Below are 15,488 nucleotides of genomic sequence, written 5' to 3' on the forward strand. Positions count from 1 at the left end.
TGGAGGGGTTTGCATTTTCCATTCCTCCTTGCAGCATCTCGTAGTCTTGCTTCCTTTTGTTATTGCAAGTAGTGGAGGCTGTATATCTGCATATGGATCATTGTCCTCAGTTTGAGGAATGTCGTTGTGCTCGCCAGTTTCTCGTGTTGTGTTTTCTTGGTTCGATGACTGCTCATTGTTCTCCATCTCTGCATCCTCATTATTCTCCATCTCTGCATCCTCATTATTCTCCGGCTCTGCATCCTCATTGTCCGAGGTTTGTATTGGCATCTCCGAAGGCGAGATAATGCTATTTGGAATTTTGCTTCCGAAGTGCATCCTTTGTTTATAATTTTAACCTGCTTCATTGTAAAGGATTGTTCGTCTGTATTCAATTGAAGTCCCATCATCTGTTGTTGTCCTGTAGTCTCTGCGGTTGTAATCAGGGTTTGTCACTGCATCTTTGGTGTATCTCTGGAGTATATACTTGCTTGGTATCTCATCCAGGCGTAGGTGCTCAAAGACAGCTATGACATGGTGGCAGAACAACCCTGTGTGTGCATAAAGTTAACATTAGCTCGGTTAATTTTTTTATTTTTTCGTGTCAACAATTACTTTTTTATATGCATCTGTAGTGTAATACAACCAAAAGCAATTGCTGAAAGAGGCTTTTTTTACCTGTATGTTCCCACAGTTTACATTCGCATTCATAGCGGCCTTCAACTTCATCTGCTAGCACTCTGAACTCATGTCTTGACCAAGCGAATTCTTTACTCTGATTGTAGTGATGCACAAGGTAAATGTTGGGATTATCCTGGGAAGTCTTAATGCGGAAAGCTGTGCTGTGATATTGCCGCTCCCGGAAAACTGAGTACACTGCCCGTGTGTACTTATCCATCACCTGTGCCTCGAAGCCATACCTGGTGACTGTTTTCCTTGTGCCCTGCAATTTTGATTTTTTGTCGGTGGAAAAGTCATTTGCTTTTGAACATGAAACATAAGATAACTTTTATATAGATATATGAACCCCAGAACTAATCAGATGTGAACTTCCATAACATGTGCATACTTTTTTCTCTCGAAAACAGATGACACTTTTTGTGTACAGAAGAACCACTGACCAAACAGTTGTGAACTTCCATAACATCTGCATAGTCTTTTTTCCTTTTTTTATGTTCTCATCCTATGTGTTTCCAAATTATTGAAGCATATTTTTTTCATTAACATAAAAAAGGAAATCGATCACTCACCGTTGATGCATTTGCCTCTGCATTCTCTGCTTCATGCCTTGCCTGTATGCAGTTGTTAACTTGCTTAGCAAAAATGTGGAGGTTGTCTCGTTCAGTGACAAAACCCCTTTTCAGCACAAAGTTCATGCTCTCGCTTCTCTGTGTTGAAGTCATGCGTGCACAGAAAACTTCCTTCCAGTAAGATGATATCCACAATTTCCTTTCAGCCCATAAGTTAATCATGACATTTATATCATGCAGATTGTACTCTTCAATCAAAGCCTTCCACGCATCTTCAAACTCAGATGGCATTAGGGGATGGTTCAAAATTGCAGTCAGCTTATCCTTCAAATCAGGGAATAGTTTATAAAGCTTCTTCAGCGGGTCCTTATGCTTGTTCATTATGTGCCATCTACAGAACTTATGTAGAGTCCGTTTGAAAATTTTAGGTATTGCTTTTGCCATTGCTTGGGCATTGATCTGAACAATTATTAGGAAAAAACACATCGGGTATAATGCAAGCAAACTTCACAAAAACAAAACAAAGGTGAACTTCGACAAATTAAATATCTTTTATTTTTTCGGGTTGCAGGGGGTGTAAACATCTGAACTTCTGTGTGTTTTTGTTATGAACTACAACTGAAGGTACAAACAGGAGGATAGATTCTGATTTTCTCCAAACCTGTAAGTATGCAGATTGGTTGTTTACCGCCCATGCATTCAAGGAATCTGCTGAATACCCATTTGAAGGACTCCTCTGACTCGTTTCCCATCAACGCAACACCAAAGATTGTTGACTGCAAGTGGTTGTTTACGCCGACAAATACTGCAAGGGGCAAGTGGTGCTTGTTCGACTTGTAAGTAGTATCGAAAGTTATGCAATCTCCAAAATCTGCATATGCTGCCCTTGAGCTAGCATTAGACCAGAAAACATTTTCCAGTCTGTTTTCGTCATCAACCTTGTAGTCATAGAAGAAATTTTCATTCTCCTTCTTCATGTCTTCAAAGAATTTGAACATATTATGCACCTCATTCATGGACTCCTTCCTCGTGTTTTCTGCTTTCCTGCAAAAAGAAATTTGTTGTTATTTTTTCTTTTTTTGTTTTGCTTTTTTCTTTCCCCTGTTTTTCATGTAAGTTTTCATTTTATATATAAAGGAGGGGGGTGGGGGGAGTACTTACATGTTTAGTATGTCTCTGTTGTGGCAGCCAATCTTATCACGGCCACCATGCAGCCTTGTAAGCAGGCCCATTATGTTTACATGTTTTATATTGCTTGAAGCGAAGGTCTTTTACCAACCCCTTCAATGTTGGATCCACCTTTTTGTGAGAACGCATGAAAACTAGCATTGATGGGCTTAACAGCGAGGGTATGGTTGTCGTTGAAGTGTAATGTCCTTGACAATGCATGTACCATCACTCCTCTCTTTCAATCTCATAAAGGCCTTGCACCCAGTTCTTTTGGTCATCTTGTCACGCTGTCGGTCTTCCTCGTTGACACTTTGGCGGTGTGCACCTTCTCGTACACATCTCAAGTAACGCTTTGCTCTTGTTGTGCTGTCCTTTCCTTATCCCAAACCCTGTGTGCTTTGCATATGTATTGTAAAATACATATGCGTCTTTGAATGTGCTAAATTCTTGACCAATGGATGGTATCGAGTCCGGATCAAGATCTGCGGCACTGCAAATTGCCACGGTTTTGTTATCGCATTTTTTTTGTTTTTATAATACATATGTTATTTGTATGTTAACTTCAGGAAATAGGTCAAGTGAACTTCCTAAAATTTAATAAAAAATAAGAACATGGACTTCTTAAAGTCATCTGAACTTTTTTCACGGAAAAGCTGTTGCACATGAATATCGAGAACATATCAACTATACATTTCATATAATAAACCGAGCATGTGAACTTCCTAAAAATCAGCTGAACTTTTATCATGGATATAGTGTTCACGAACTTTCCAAATCATATCAACTGTTTTTTCTAAAGATATAGCATGTGAACTTCCATGCAAATTGTCTAAATAAATGTTTTGTGTAAGAGTGAATTTTTTATCAGCAATATATAAATTGAACTTACGTGTGTGTATGTTCGCAGCTCTGCGAGGGTGGCTCTATCATCCGGTACTATGGGGCATGGCGGTGTGACTTTTGGTACATGGCGAGTGGATCTCGAGGCGGCATATGACTTGATTGAGTGCCTCGACGATCTTGGTGTATGTTGTCACTTTGACCATCCCCATAAGCTGCGTTCGTTGTTCGGAAGCATCATTGCTAGAAGACGACTTTTGCCCACTTGTCCCTGTTCACATCGTTGCTTCCAGTTGTGGTTGTTGTAGATGTACTTGTAGATTGCCGTTTTCGTGGGCGACGGAACGTTGCATTACTAGCAAATATCTCCTCGGTGCACTTTATTGGAGAACGGGTTTTTTTGGTGGACTCGACCAACACATAATATCCTCATCATCATCTGTTGATGTTGTGGTATCCCGCTTCCTTTTGCTGTTATCCATGTCATCTTGTTCTTGGATTTTCTGATTGAAATTCCTTTCAACGGCAGCAGCATTTGTCTTTCTCTTGGGATTGCGGAACACCTGGCTGGATAAATGAAGCTGGCTCATCACGAGCATATGGGAGTCATTGGAGGCTTTTTAGGGCCCGACCAGCTGATTATCTCGTCGTCATTGCTCGTTCCGATTCTTTGCCCTGCGATAGCGGAACACTGGTAATTTTTTTAACATGTGAACTTCTTGAACATTGGGACTAGAACTTTTATACATAAAACTTTGTCTGATGTCTTCAAAAAACTAAAACAAGTAAAGTTAACCGCTAAACAATGTAATATGAACTTCCAGCATACATGCACATGCATACTTATTTTTTCATTTTACTGTTTTTATTTTTTATAACTGAAGTGAACTCCAGGAAACTGTTTTTAAGAACTTCTCAGTAAAAGACATAAGTTTTCTTTTTCCTACAATAGACTCTGCAGGAGAATATGTGAACTTCCAGTCTAAATTTGGCTTTTGTTTATACTGATGGACAGAAAAAGCAGTTAAATAGTTATGTGAACTTCCAATATAAATTCATATGAACATTTTAAGGAGAATCTAAATTGGTCGTTTTGTAAATGAGTTATGTGAACTTCCATTATGAATCATTATGAACTTTTTTTTCACTAGAATCTAAAGTGCTCCTTTTTTTTTTGGTTTTGTAGTGAGCACAAAGCAGTATATGAGTTATGTGAACTTCTGGTTTTTTTGTACCTTATCGGCTCCGGTGCTAGCGTCTTGAAGGAGCTTGGTCGGATTGATGTTGAAGCATGTCCCGATGATCCGCCTCTAGTGGAGCCATTAACTGCTGTAGGGAATCTGGATCTCGTCGGGCTATAGACGAATTGCGGCGAGTAACGAGGCGGGATCTCGCTGTTCTCCGCCGCTGGCTCCTTTGCGTCAGCTACCGCCGCCGTTCGCCTCCGTCGCGTGCTCCCTCGCGTCGGCTGCCGCCGCCGCTCACTCGCCCGCGCCGACGAGGTAGGAGGCTTCAATGTCTTCGCTTCCGTCGCGTGCTCCCTCGCGTCGGCTCCCGCCGCCGCTCACTCGCCCGCGCCGACGAGGTAGGAGGCTTTGAACGTCTTCGTGTCCGTCGCGAGCTCCCTCGCATCGGCTCCCGCCGCCGCTCGCTCGCCCGCGCCGACGAGGTAGGAGGTGGAGGTGCGGAGCTGGTTGATCTCCGCTCGAGGCGGGGCGCGGTGTTTTTACGAGGAGGACGTGGGAAGTTCGCTTCGTTCACGAATCGGTATCTGTCGGGAGTCGGGACGTGGGAAGTTCGGTTGGGTATCGGTCGGGATCGGGGAATATATATATATATATATATATATATATATATATATATATATATATATATATATATATATATATATAGAGAGATAGAGCAAGACTATTCTCGAACTCCCTTAAGAGTGGTTTTAGAATAGCTATTCTAGAACCCCCCTAGGATGTTATAGACTAGTTATTCTACAACCCATCTCTAAAGACCTTCTAAACCCGACACAACCACCCAATCCCATCCAACCTTCCGCCGGCCCAACCCACCCACCTCCCGCCAACCCCACCCCACCTAGCTACCGCCCGCCAACCCCACCGCCCGTCGACCCCACCCTACCTCTCGTTGACCCTACCCTACCACCCACCAACCCCACACCTCCAACTTCCGAAGATCCCACCCACACCACCTCTCGATGACCCCACCCTACCTTACCTCCCGCCGACTCCATCCCGCCTACTATCAAACCCACGCCACATACCGCCGAACTCATTTTTGAAAGTTCGCTTCATTTTTTGGAAGTTCGCTTCATTTTTCGGAAGTTCACTTCACTTTTTTGGGAAGTTCACTTCATTTTTCGGAAGTTCACATTACTTTTTTGGGAAGTTCACTTCATTTTTGGGAAGTTCACTTCATTTTTCGGAAGTTCACTTTACTTTTTTGGAAGTTCACTTCATTTTTTGGGAAGTTCACTTCATTTTTTGGGAAATTCACTTCATTTTTCGGAAGTTCACTTCATTTTTCGGAAGTTCACTTTATTTTTGGGAAGTTCACTTCATTTTTCGGAAGTTCACTTTACTTTTTTGGAAGTTCACTTCATTTTTCGGAAGTTCACTTCATTTTTTGGGAAGTTCACTTCATTTTTCGGAAGTTCACTTTACTTTTTCGGAAGTTCACTTCATTTTTTGGGAAGTTCACTTCATTTTTGGAAAGTTCACTTTACTTTTTCCGGAAGTTCACTTCATTTTTCGGGAAGTTCACTTCATTTCTCAGAAGTTCACTTTAGTTTTTTTGGAAGTTCACTTTACTTTTCCCGGAAGTTCACTTCTTTTTGGGAAGTTCACTTTATTTTCCGGAAGTTCACTTTACTTTTTGGGAAGTTCACTTCATTTTTGGGAAGTTCACTTCATTTTTCGGAAGTTCACTTAACTTTTTTCGGAAGTTCACTTTACTTTTTCCGGAAGTTCACATCATTTTTCGAAAGTTCACATTACATTTTGTCAAACAAGCTGAAATACTTTTTTTTGTCAAAATTCACTTAGGTTAAAACAAGTAGTTCACTTTGTACACTACGAGGAAGTTCACTTGGCACCACGTAGAAGTTCACCTTTTTGCACGCCGATAAAATTACTTCTTGTGGGAATTCACTTTTGTAAAAAATGAATTTCACTTTGTACCGCGTGGAAGTACACTTTCCATCTCATGGAAGTTCACTTTAAAATACGTCGTACAACTACATTTTGTTGAAATTCACTTTGGTCAAAATGACAGTTCACTTCGTAACGTCCTGAAGTTCACATTGTACCTCGAGGAAGTTCGTCGTAAAAAATTCAACACGAAAAAGTTGCACCTAATCAATATCTTTTCAACAAAATTTCAGTTGGAACATTCCGACAAGTGGTTCGGAAATAAATCCCAAAAAGCAGTAAATAAAAACAAGAAATTCGAAAAGTAGAATCATGTTTTTTCAAATCTGCTCTTAAACTGTGAATAATTGGTGAAAATTATATATATAAAAAAGTTGCGCCTAGTCAATAGCTTTCCAATGGCATATCATATGAATCAATCCAATAAACCGTTTGGAAATTAGACCTCAAAAACTGCACGAAATTAGTGAAATCCGCGAAAACGTTGTTTTGTATATTCGAAATTATTTTTAAACAATAAAGAATTTGGAAAAACAATGAACACGAAAAATATGCGAAATTACTATACGAATCCAATAGTATATTATATGCATCATTCGGATAAGCGATTCAAAGATTAAACTAAAAATACTGTCCGCATAAACATTTAATTCTAATATTCCGGAAAATAGAATTAAGTTTTTTCAAATCTGCTCTTAAACTGTAAAGAATTGGGGAAAATGATCTATATTAAAAAGTTGCGCCTAGTCAACAGCTTTCCAATGGCATATCATATGCATCAATCCGATGAACCGTTTAGAAATTAGACCTCAAAAACTGCAAGGAATTAGTGAAATCCGCGAAAATACTGTTTTGTATATTCAAAATTATTTTTAAACAATAGAGAATTTGGAAAAACAATGAACATGAAAAAGATGATAAATTATTGTACGAATCCGACGGTATATTATATGAATCATTCCGATAAGCGATTCAAAGATTAAATTAAAATTACTATCCGCATAAATATGTAATTCTAGTGTTCCGGAATGTAGAATCATGTTTCTTTTTCAAATCTGCTCTTAAACTATAAATAATTGGAGAAAACGATCTATATGAAAATGTTGCGCCTAGTCAACAGCTTTCCAATGGCATATCATATGCATTAATCCGATGAACCTTTTGGAAATTAGACCTCAAAAGCTGCACGGAATTGCTTGAAATCCGCGAAAATGTTGTTTTGTATATTCAAAATTATTTTTAAACAATAGAGAATTTCGAAAAACAATGAACAAGATAAAGATGCGAAATTACTATACAAATCCAACGGTATATTATATGCATCATTCCGATAAGCGGTTTGAAAATAAACATGAAAATACGTACGCACGAATATGCAATTCTGGTATTCCGTCGAGAAGTTCACTTGTGAAACACGCGGAAGTTCAGAAAGGGTTCGAGAATAGTTATTCTCGAACCGGTTCGAGAATAGCAGACCTATATATCGACTTGTACTATTCTGCAACCAGTTGCAGAATAATATTCTGAGCACCGACTTGTACTTTCCTGGACACAAGGTTGTACTTCCCGGATAATAGGGTTCAACTTTCTGTCGAACTTACCTGAACTTCCCGTTTTCTTCAGAGGGTACTGATTATGCCTCAAGTTTCTCAACCATTTGTCGGAACTATGCAAATGATATATCGTTGGATAGATAATGAAAAATCGCAACTTTTTCATGTTCACACTTTTCACAGATTTTGCACAGTTTAAATTTAATTTTGAAAATACGAAAACGCTTCTATATGGCCAGAAAACGATTTTTTAGTTCGATTTTCGAATCGCTTATCGAAACTGTGCAAATGATATACCGTTGGAAAGATAATGAAATTGCGCAACTTTTTCATGTTTTATGTTTTTTCGAAATCCTCACAGTTTTTGAATTATTTTAAAAATACCGAAATTCGGACGTACTCAAAAAACGAGCGGACAGTAATTTGGATGATTTGTTTCAACCGTATGTCGGAATGATGCAAATGATATGGCGTTGGAAAGCTATGGACTAGGCGCAACTTTTTTATTCCAATTGTTTTCTCTAATTACTTACAGTTTAAGAGAATAACTCGATTTACTGTCCGCCTGTTTTATGTGATGGGCACCGAATGATTCTCCTCGCGATTTCCATGCGGTATATTTAAACAATGGAAATGATATACTGTTGGAAAGGTGTCAAAATGGCACATCCTTTTTGTATCTACCATTTTTGCCAAATCCGGACGGTTTAAAAGTAATTTTAGAAGTTTGGAAATCATGTTTTCGGTATATTTTGTGGGATAACGATTTGAATTTGATGGATTAGATCCATTTATTTGTTCTAAAATGTTATAGGTAATGAAATTAGACATATACTCTACCATATAAAGCTTTTGGTGACAATGGTTGAAGTGGTTGGTGATCAAATCGATGAGATTTGGACAATAGATTTCCGCCCCGTAAAAACAGAGCACTGAACTTCCCTCGACATGAACTTGTACTTATCGCGCAATGCGGTTGTACTTCTTGGTGTAGTTTCTCGTACATTGCCCATTTGAGGTCCACGGCCATACAAAATGTGTAGCACAACCATGCGCATTTGAACTTCTCGCGCAATGCAGTTGTACTTCTTGGCCTTCGTGGTTGTACTTCCGGAAATGTTTCAATATTAGTGTGTTTTACAATAAGTAAACATCTGTTTCGGAAAGATAATTTTAGATTTTACCTAGACTCTATTTAAGAGATTCTGCACTTCCTGGATCTTAATATTTGAACTTCCCAATATTGCTATGTGAACTTATGTGTGAGTATTTTCTTTGTACAATTTGCAGTTCCTGTAATTACTGCTTGTACTTCTTGTAGTCTTCGCTTGTACTTCTCAGAATAACTCCTTGTACTTCCTTATGGATGAAGGGATTATTTTGTTATTTCAACATTTGGATTTTTCTCGGGTTTCTTGTACTTCCTATATTAAGTGGGTGTACTGCTCGTGTCGAATGATAGTACTTCTCGTTGTCAAGTATATGAACTTCCTCGCGGGTAATGGGATTATTTTTGTTTTTGTACATTTGGATTTTGTGCGATTTTCTTTGTACTTCCTATATTAAGTGGATGTACTATTCGTGTTGAATGGTTGTACTTCTCAGCATCAACTATTTGAACTTCCTCACGGATGACGATATTGTTTTCTACATTTTATTTTAACAATAGATTTCCATCCCGCAAATACAATGCATTAAAATTCCCTCGACATGGTGTTGTACTTCTTCGGAAGCGCGGTTGTACTTCATGGCGTGGTTTCACGAAAGTGTTCAGGAAAAATTCTAAAATTTTCTTTTACTCTTCTCAAACCGACCATTTGTACTTCTCGTAGCTACCGCGTGTACTTATGGGAATCACATCTTGTACTTCCCATGAGATTAATTCGAATGTTTTTTTTGTTTTTTTAGTGTACTACAAGATGAACCGTGTACTTCCCAAAATTAATCTGTTCTACTTCTCAATGTTGACGTTTGTACTTTGTGATAATCTTTTAGAGCTTTCCAATAAATGGCCATCTATACTTCCCGTAGTCACAACTTGCACTCCTCGGACCCACTTCTTGTACTTCCTAGAATTATACATTGGATGATAGAATTATCATCAAGTAATATATTGGATGATTTTTATTATTCCACATACGTATACTTCCTAGAATTATACATTGTACTTCTTGTTATATTTTCATGTACTTCCCGCAATACATATTTGTACATCCATGTGGTTAATTTTTTTTCCGAGCACTTTCAAATGATATTTGCACAATAGATTGCTGCCTCGCAAAAATAGAGCACTGAATTTCCCTCGACATGAGCTTGTACTTTTCGGGCAATGCGGTTTGTACTTTTCGGTGCGATACATAAAGTGTTTAGTAAAACAACTATAATTTTCTTTTGCACTTCCAAAAGTAGCCCTTTGTACTTCCCATAGTCACCGCTTGTACTTCTGGAAATCACCGCTTGTACTTCCCATGAGGTAAATAATTAGATGATTTTTATTAATTTTTTACGTGTACTCTGAACTTCCTAGAAGAGAAGCCTTGTACTTTCTAAACCTGAAGTCTTGTACATCCCGACGCTATTGCTTGTACTTCCCAGCAGACATTTTAATTACCAAGAAGTTTTTATATGGAATGAGAACAAGTTTAATATTCTAAGGACTGAGTTGAACTTCTTCGGACAATGGGTTGTACTTAACAGAATGATAGACCTGAACTTCCTCCGTTTGTCGGACTTGAATGGGCGGACAGAAGTTGTCGCCGCGACAAATCGGAGAAGGTGTATCGAAAGTAATAATTCTGGTTTACATAAAAAAAGGAGATGAAAAAGAGATAACTGCAATTTGTTTCTTCAAAAAAAAATCAGCATGCTCGCACTTCCCATAGGATAATTTTTATGAGCTTGTACTCATCATGCAGTTTCCCTACCCTCTATTTAGGAGATTCTACACTTTCCCATACAAAATAATCAGAATGATAATTTTAGATTTTCCCAACCCTCTATTTAGGAGATTCTACACTTTCTGGATCTTAATATTTGAACTTCCCAACGTCTCTCAGTTGAACTTTTTGCTTTTTTGCACTTGGAGGATCTATGTATTTCTGAGAATTAAATCGTGTACTTCCTAGATTTTTTATGTGTGTTTCTTATGATTTTTTTTCCGAAAGAGTGTACTTCCCAAATATAAGTAAGTGTGTAAACGGCACGGCGTAGCCATACACTGCCGATGCTCCCGATTTTCCTCTCCATCCGGTGCTGCTAATCAAGAACTAGCGGCATACTCCTCTATCTTTGAGGCATACCATTGAACATTTGTACTGCTTCACCGACGAGCAAACAGTTCAAATCAGGACAATCAGCATACGGCTGAAAATCATCAAGAGTTAGTAGAGTGTATATATACTTCCAGAAAAATCAAGTGTGAACATCATTGCTTAATATGTGTACTTCATGAGTTAACATACTTTATTTCCGGATTTATGCCCTCTCCAAAATCGAAAACATGCACTTGCACTTCATGGTGCCGCGGGGTTGAACTTTTCTTCTGAACTTGCATGTACTGCCTTGCGCAAGAAACAAAAGAAATTGAGCTGAAATGTACCAGCTGATAGTTTCATTCTCCTCATAATTTTCATCAAGCAGATTTTGTATGTAATAGATGCTAGTATTTTTTTTACGGGTAACAGATGCTAGCAATTAACCTTACAGTACCATTTTTTTTGTAAGTAATCTTCACAACTATGCTCTAATTGTTTCTGTTGACTATGTTGAAAGTTGCATCAATTGATGAACAATACCATCACTAGAAGAATCTCTCGTGCTAGAAGAAGATGGCAGTGCGTTCTCTTTTTTTCTTGACACTATACTTCTCAGGACGCTCGGAGCTAATCAATGTGTCAAACAAAAAACGAGTACAACCATAGGAGGCAGCAATCCTGGTTCGATAGTGTGCCTTGCTGCTGCCGCTTCTTGACAGTACCATTGGAAAGGTGTCAAGCAAATATTCAGTTACATTTTACAACTTACATTGGAAAGATGCATCTTGTTGACACCTTTCCAATGGTATATCATTCCCGTTGTTTGTATATATCATCGAGAATTGCAGTATGATTGTGCTCTAAATTAACCAACATACTTGTGCTTGATTGGGACGTAAATGTGGTAGTAATCAGGGAAGCCCTGCAACCTCGCGTTCTCACATACAGTCAAGACGCGCTCCTGATCTGGGAGCAGTATGATCTGCAGCCACCAACACAATTTCAGAAACAAGTAATTATCATTGCCCATAACAGATAGATAAATTAATTTGTAAACTTCAATTTTAAGTTCCACTTTTCACAGGTACGAATGAAGCACGTACCACTGGTATTTTACCATCAAGGCAGTATCCATATAATACAGCACAGTCTGTTCACACTGCTATTTTAGCTTCCGACCGATAGCAAGAAAAAAAATACCAAACCACCCGAATACATGCTCACAACCATTGCTAACAGTAATCTTTTTTAGCATTGGAAAGAGGGATGTGACAAAAAAAAAGTGACAATGTAAGAGATGATAGCTACAAAATTCACTTAACAACTGTATGAAAAATAATTATATATGCAGCTCTTTTAGACAGCAATCTAGTGCCACACTCATTCGGAAACATATATAGAAATTGTTGTGTAAAAAGAGAAGAAAAGTAGTTATACTGAATAGACCACTAAAGATTCAGTGTGTGAACTGTGAAGTATGCACGATTGAATCAAATCAAAGTTACAGGAGAGAGCAATATTGATTTTGTACTTGACACTAAAATAACAAGTCTTCAGACGCATATGCATGCACTGCTACATGAATCAGGGTTCAAAAGATTAGATAATTGACCACACAGTCTAGACTTCGAAGTTAGAAGAAACCCAGAGGAAACTTACCTTGGTATTGGCTAGTACGAGTGCAGCACGCTGAAGGGCCTGAATTCCCTAGATGCAAAGGATGCACTTTATTTTAGGTGTAAAAGATGTTCTTTCACGCACAACTGAATTGAACTTCATGGCCAAAATAAGTGAATATCCAGACAAAAAGTAAACGTCCGGCACTGATAAAAAATCGAGTAAGAATTATTAACTTCTTGAATTCTGAAGACATCTGCATATCAAAGTACTAGTCCGAGAATACTGGAAATAGGCAAATTATTCTCTTTGTGAGAATAAACAAGCACGGTGGTATCCACTAACCACCGCAACTCCTTGTCCTCGTTAGCTTTTTTTTTTCTCTTTTCTTCGTTCAATTGCAGCACAATAGTCAGCAGCACACCAGGTCACGAGCCGAGGCAGAAGTGTGCACGGTGCCGCTGATTCTCTAGGCCGACGGCGGCAACGCTGGAAGATGGTAACATGGATGGGAGGTGGAGAGATAAAGCTTGCAACGTCAGGGCAGTTGTCTCCGTCAGCAATTAGGTGTTCATAGAAGTTCAGAAACTTTTATCAGGGATGTTCGGATGATTTGCTCTGGCAAGTTTGCATGATTTGCTAAGGAAAGTTTACAGGTTGTGCTCGCCGAGACTTGTACTGATCGGATGATGTTGCTTGTACTGCATAGGATGAGACAGCTGAACTTACTGAAAACTTCAGGTGCGGTAGCCGTTTTTGCAAAAGAGTGGTAGAGGGCAGCACTTGCGCCGCACATGCTCCCGCCCACGGTAAAATGTTTACTGCTGTGGTCGATACAGAGCGGACGAAGCCAATGACAGGTACGGGCGATGGTGTTGTTCTGCTAATATGCACTTATCTGCAATTATCTGCATGTTCTAAGTGTACATTCCAACTGTTTCTAGATGGTAGAACGTTTCCTGCTTCGCAAGTTACAGAAAGGCAAATGCATCGACCAGGAAAAACAGCGAAAAACTGAAATCCTAAAATTACCCAAGCACTATACGTTTGTACTTATGCTGTAGACGAGTACACTTCTTTTCTGAACCTGCTTGTACTGCCGAACTAAGAAAAACATGAGATGAACTGAGCGAGGCGGCGTGAGGGGCTGCTTTGGCTGCAAGCACCTAGCCGGCAGCGGAAGCCCGCGCTAGCCCGAACTGAAGAGCCGGGCGCGCGGGAGGGCTGTCGAGCAAAGAGGGACCGCGACGGCCTGTGGGGCTACGGTCCGGCGACGGCCTGTGGGGCTCCGGTCCGGCGGCGTACAAGGCAGCAGCGGCGGCGATAGGAGGTCGACGGGAGCCACGAAAGGCGGCGGCTGCGCATGAATTTCTGGAGGTGGTCGGCGATGGTTCGGCGGCTTGGGGAATTCATGGGCTTGTGGGTGATTCGTGGCGGGGCTGTGGAGGCTGGCCGGAGGAGGGCTTGTGGGTAGCGGCGGCGGGGGTCCTGGCCGGCGGCGATGGGGATTCTGGCCGGGGCAGCCTAGGAAGGTCGGAAGGGGGCGATTTGTCATGGATGGCTGCCGTGAGGAGTTTGGGAAGGAAGGAGTCGATGGGCTTTTTTATCCGCGCGTCCAGTTGGGCTTCGGCCGGCCGTTTTCCAGCGGATCGTCTCCTTATAGGGTGAGTGGTGCTCAGAATATTATTTTGAGCACCGGTTGCAAAATAGTGCGACCCTATATATATATATATATATATATATATATATATATATATATATATATATATATATATATTAAATCAGATAGGTGGCTGCTCAGTATGCACAAACGGGCCAAAGAGAAAAAATCTAGGCCCAACATCTCTCTGGAAATCCCACCTAGGCTAACTCGTTTATGCACACAACACATTTAGGGGGAAAAAAGAAATTGTTTCCGGACGGACTATCAAAAAACACAACATTTAGAAAAAGGCAAGTTCAATTGTTTTCGGATGGTGCTCTCAATTTTTTTTTATTTTGTTTCCGGACGGTCAAAAATGCCAGCTACCCCGCGATAAAAAAAATGAACCTTGCAATCAGATCGGACATGATGAGAAAAAAAACCTGCCACCTCGCGATCGGATCTGCAGAAATAGAAGCCGTTGCCTAAAAGGACTCCTCATGATTCAGAATCCGACTCCCAGATCTTGCCAAAATTGACTGAACGATAGAAGAAAAAAAGGAAAAATTTCCATTGTTTTGGAATGTCTAGATCAGATAGACAGCAGGTAAAGTTGTTCTGACATCGCCTTAAAAGCAAAGGATCCATGGAGCACCTTGCCTCAGCGCCATAATTCAGTCGTGTGTTGTGCCAGGCAACGGCCCATCTTTGCTAGATCAAAGAGATCAAAGAGACTACGACGCCCGCAACGGCTCAACCACGTCACATAAGGGAATCTCCAACAGAACGATGTATATCGGACGCTCAAAAGTGGTCACGAGCGTTCGTTTTAACCGCGTGTCTGTTTGCGTCTGTGTGTGCTCCCAGTCGGGTGATCCATTTTTTATTTTGCAAATATTTAAAAAGCATAATGTAGTACGTAGAAACTATACAAAATAATGTTGTAGAAACCTAGACTATTTGCTACTGACGGCCTAGCCCCGTCGTTGCGTCCCTCCCTTGTTTGCTTCTCTGCCGCCTAC

The sequence above is a fragment of the Lolium rigidum genome, chromosome 7, assembly GCF_022539505.1.
Source record: "Lolium rigidum isolate FL_2022 chromosome 7, APGP_CSIRO_Lrig_0.1, whole genome shotgun sequence".
NCBI lineage: Eukaryota > Viridiplantae > Streptophyta > Magnoliopsida > Poales > Poaceae > Lolium > Lolium rigidum.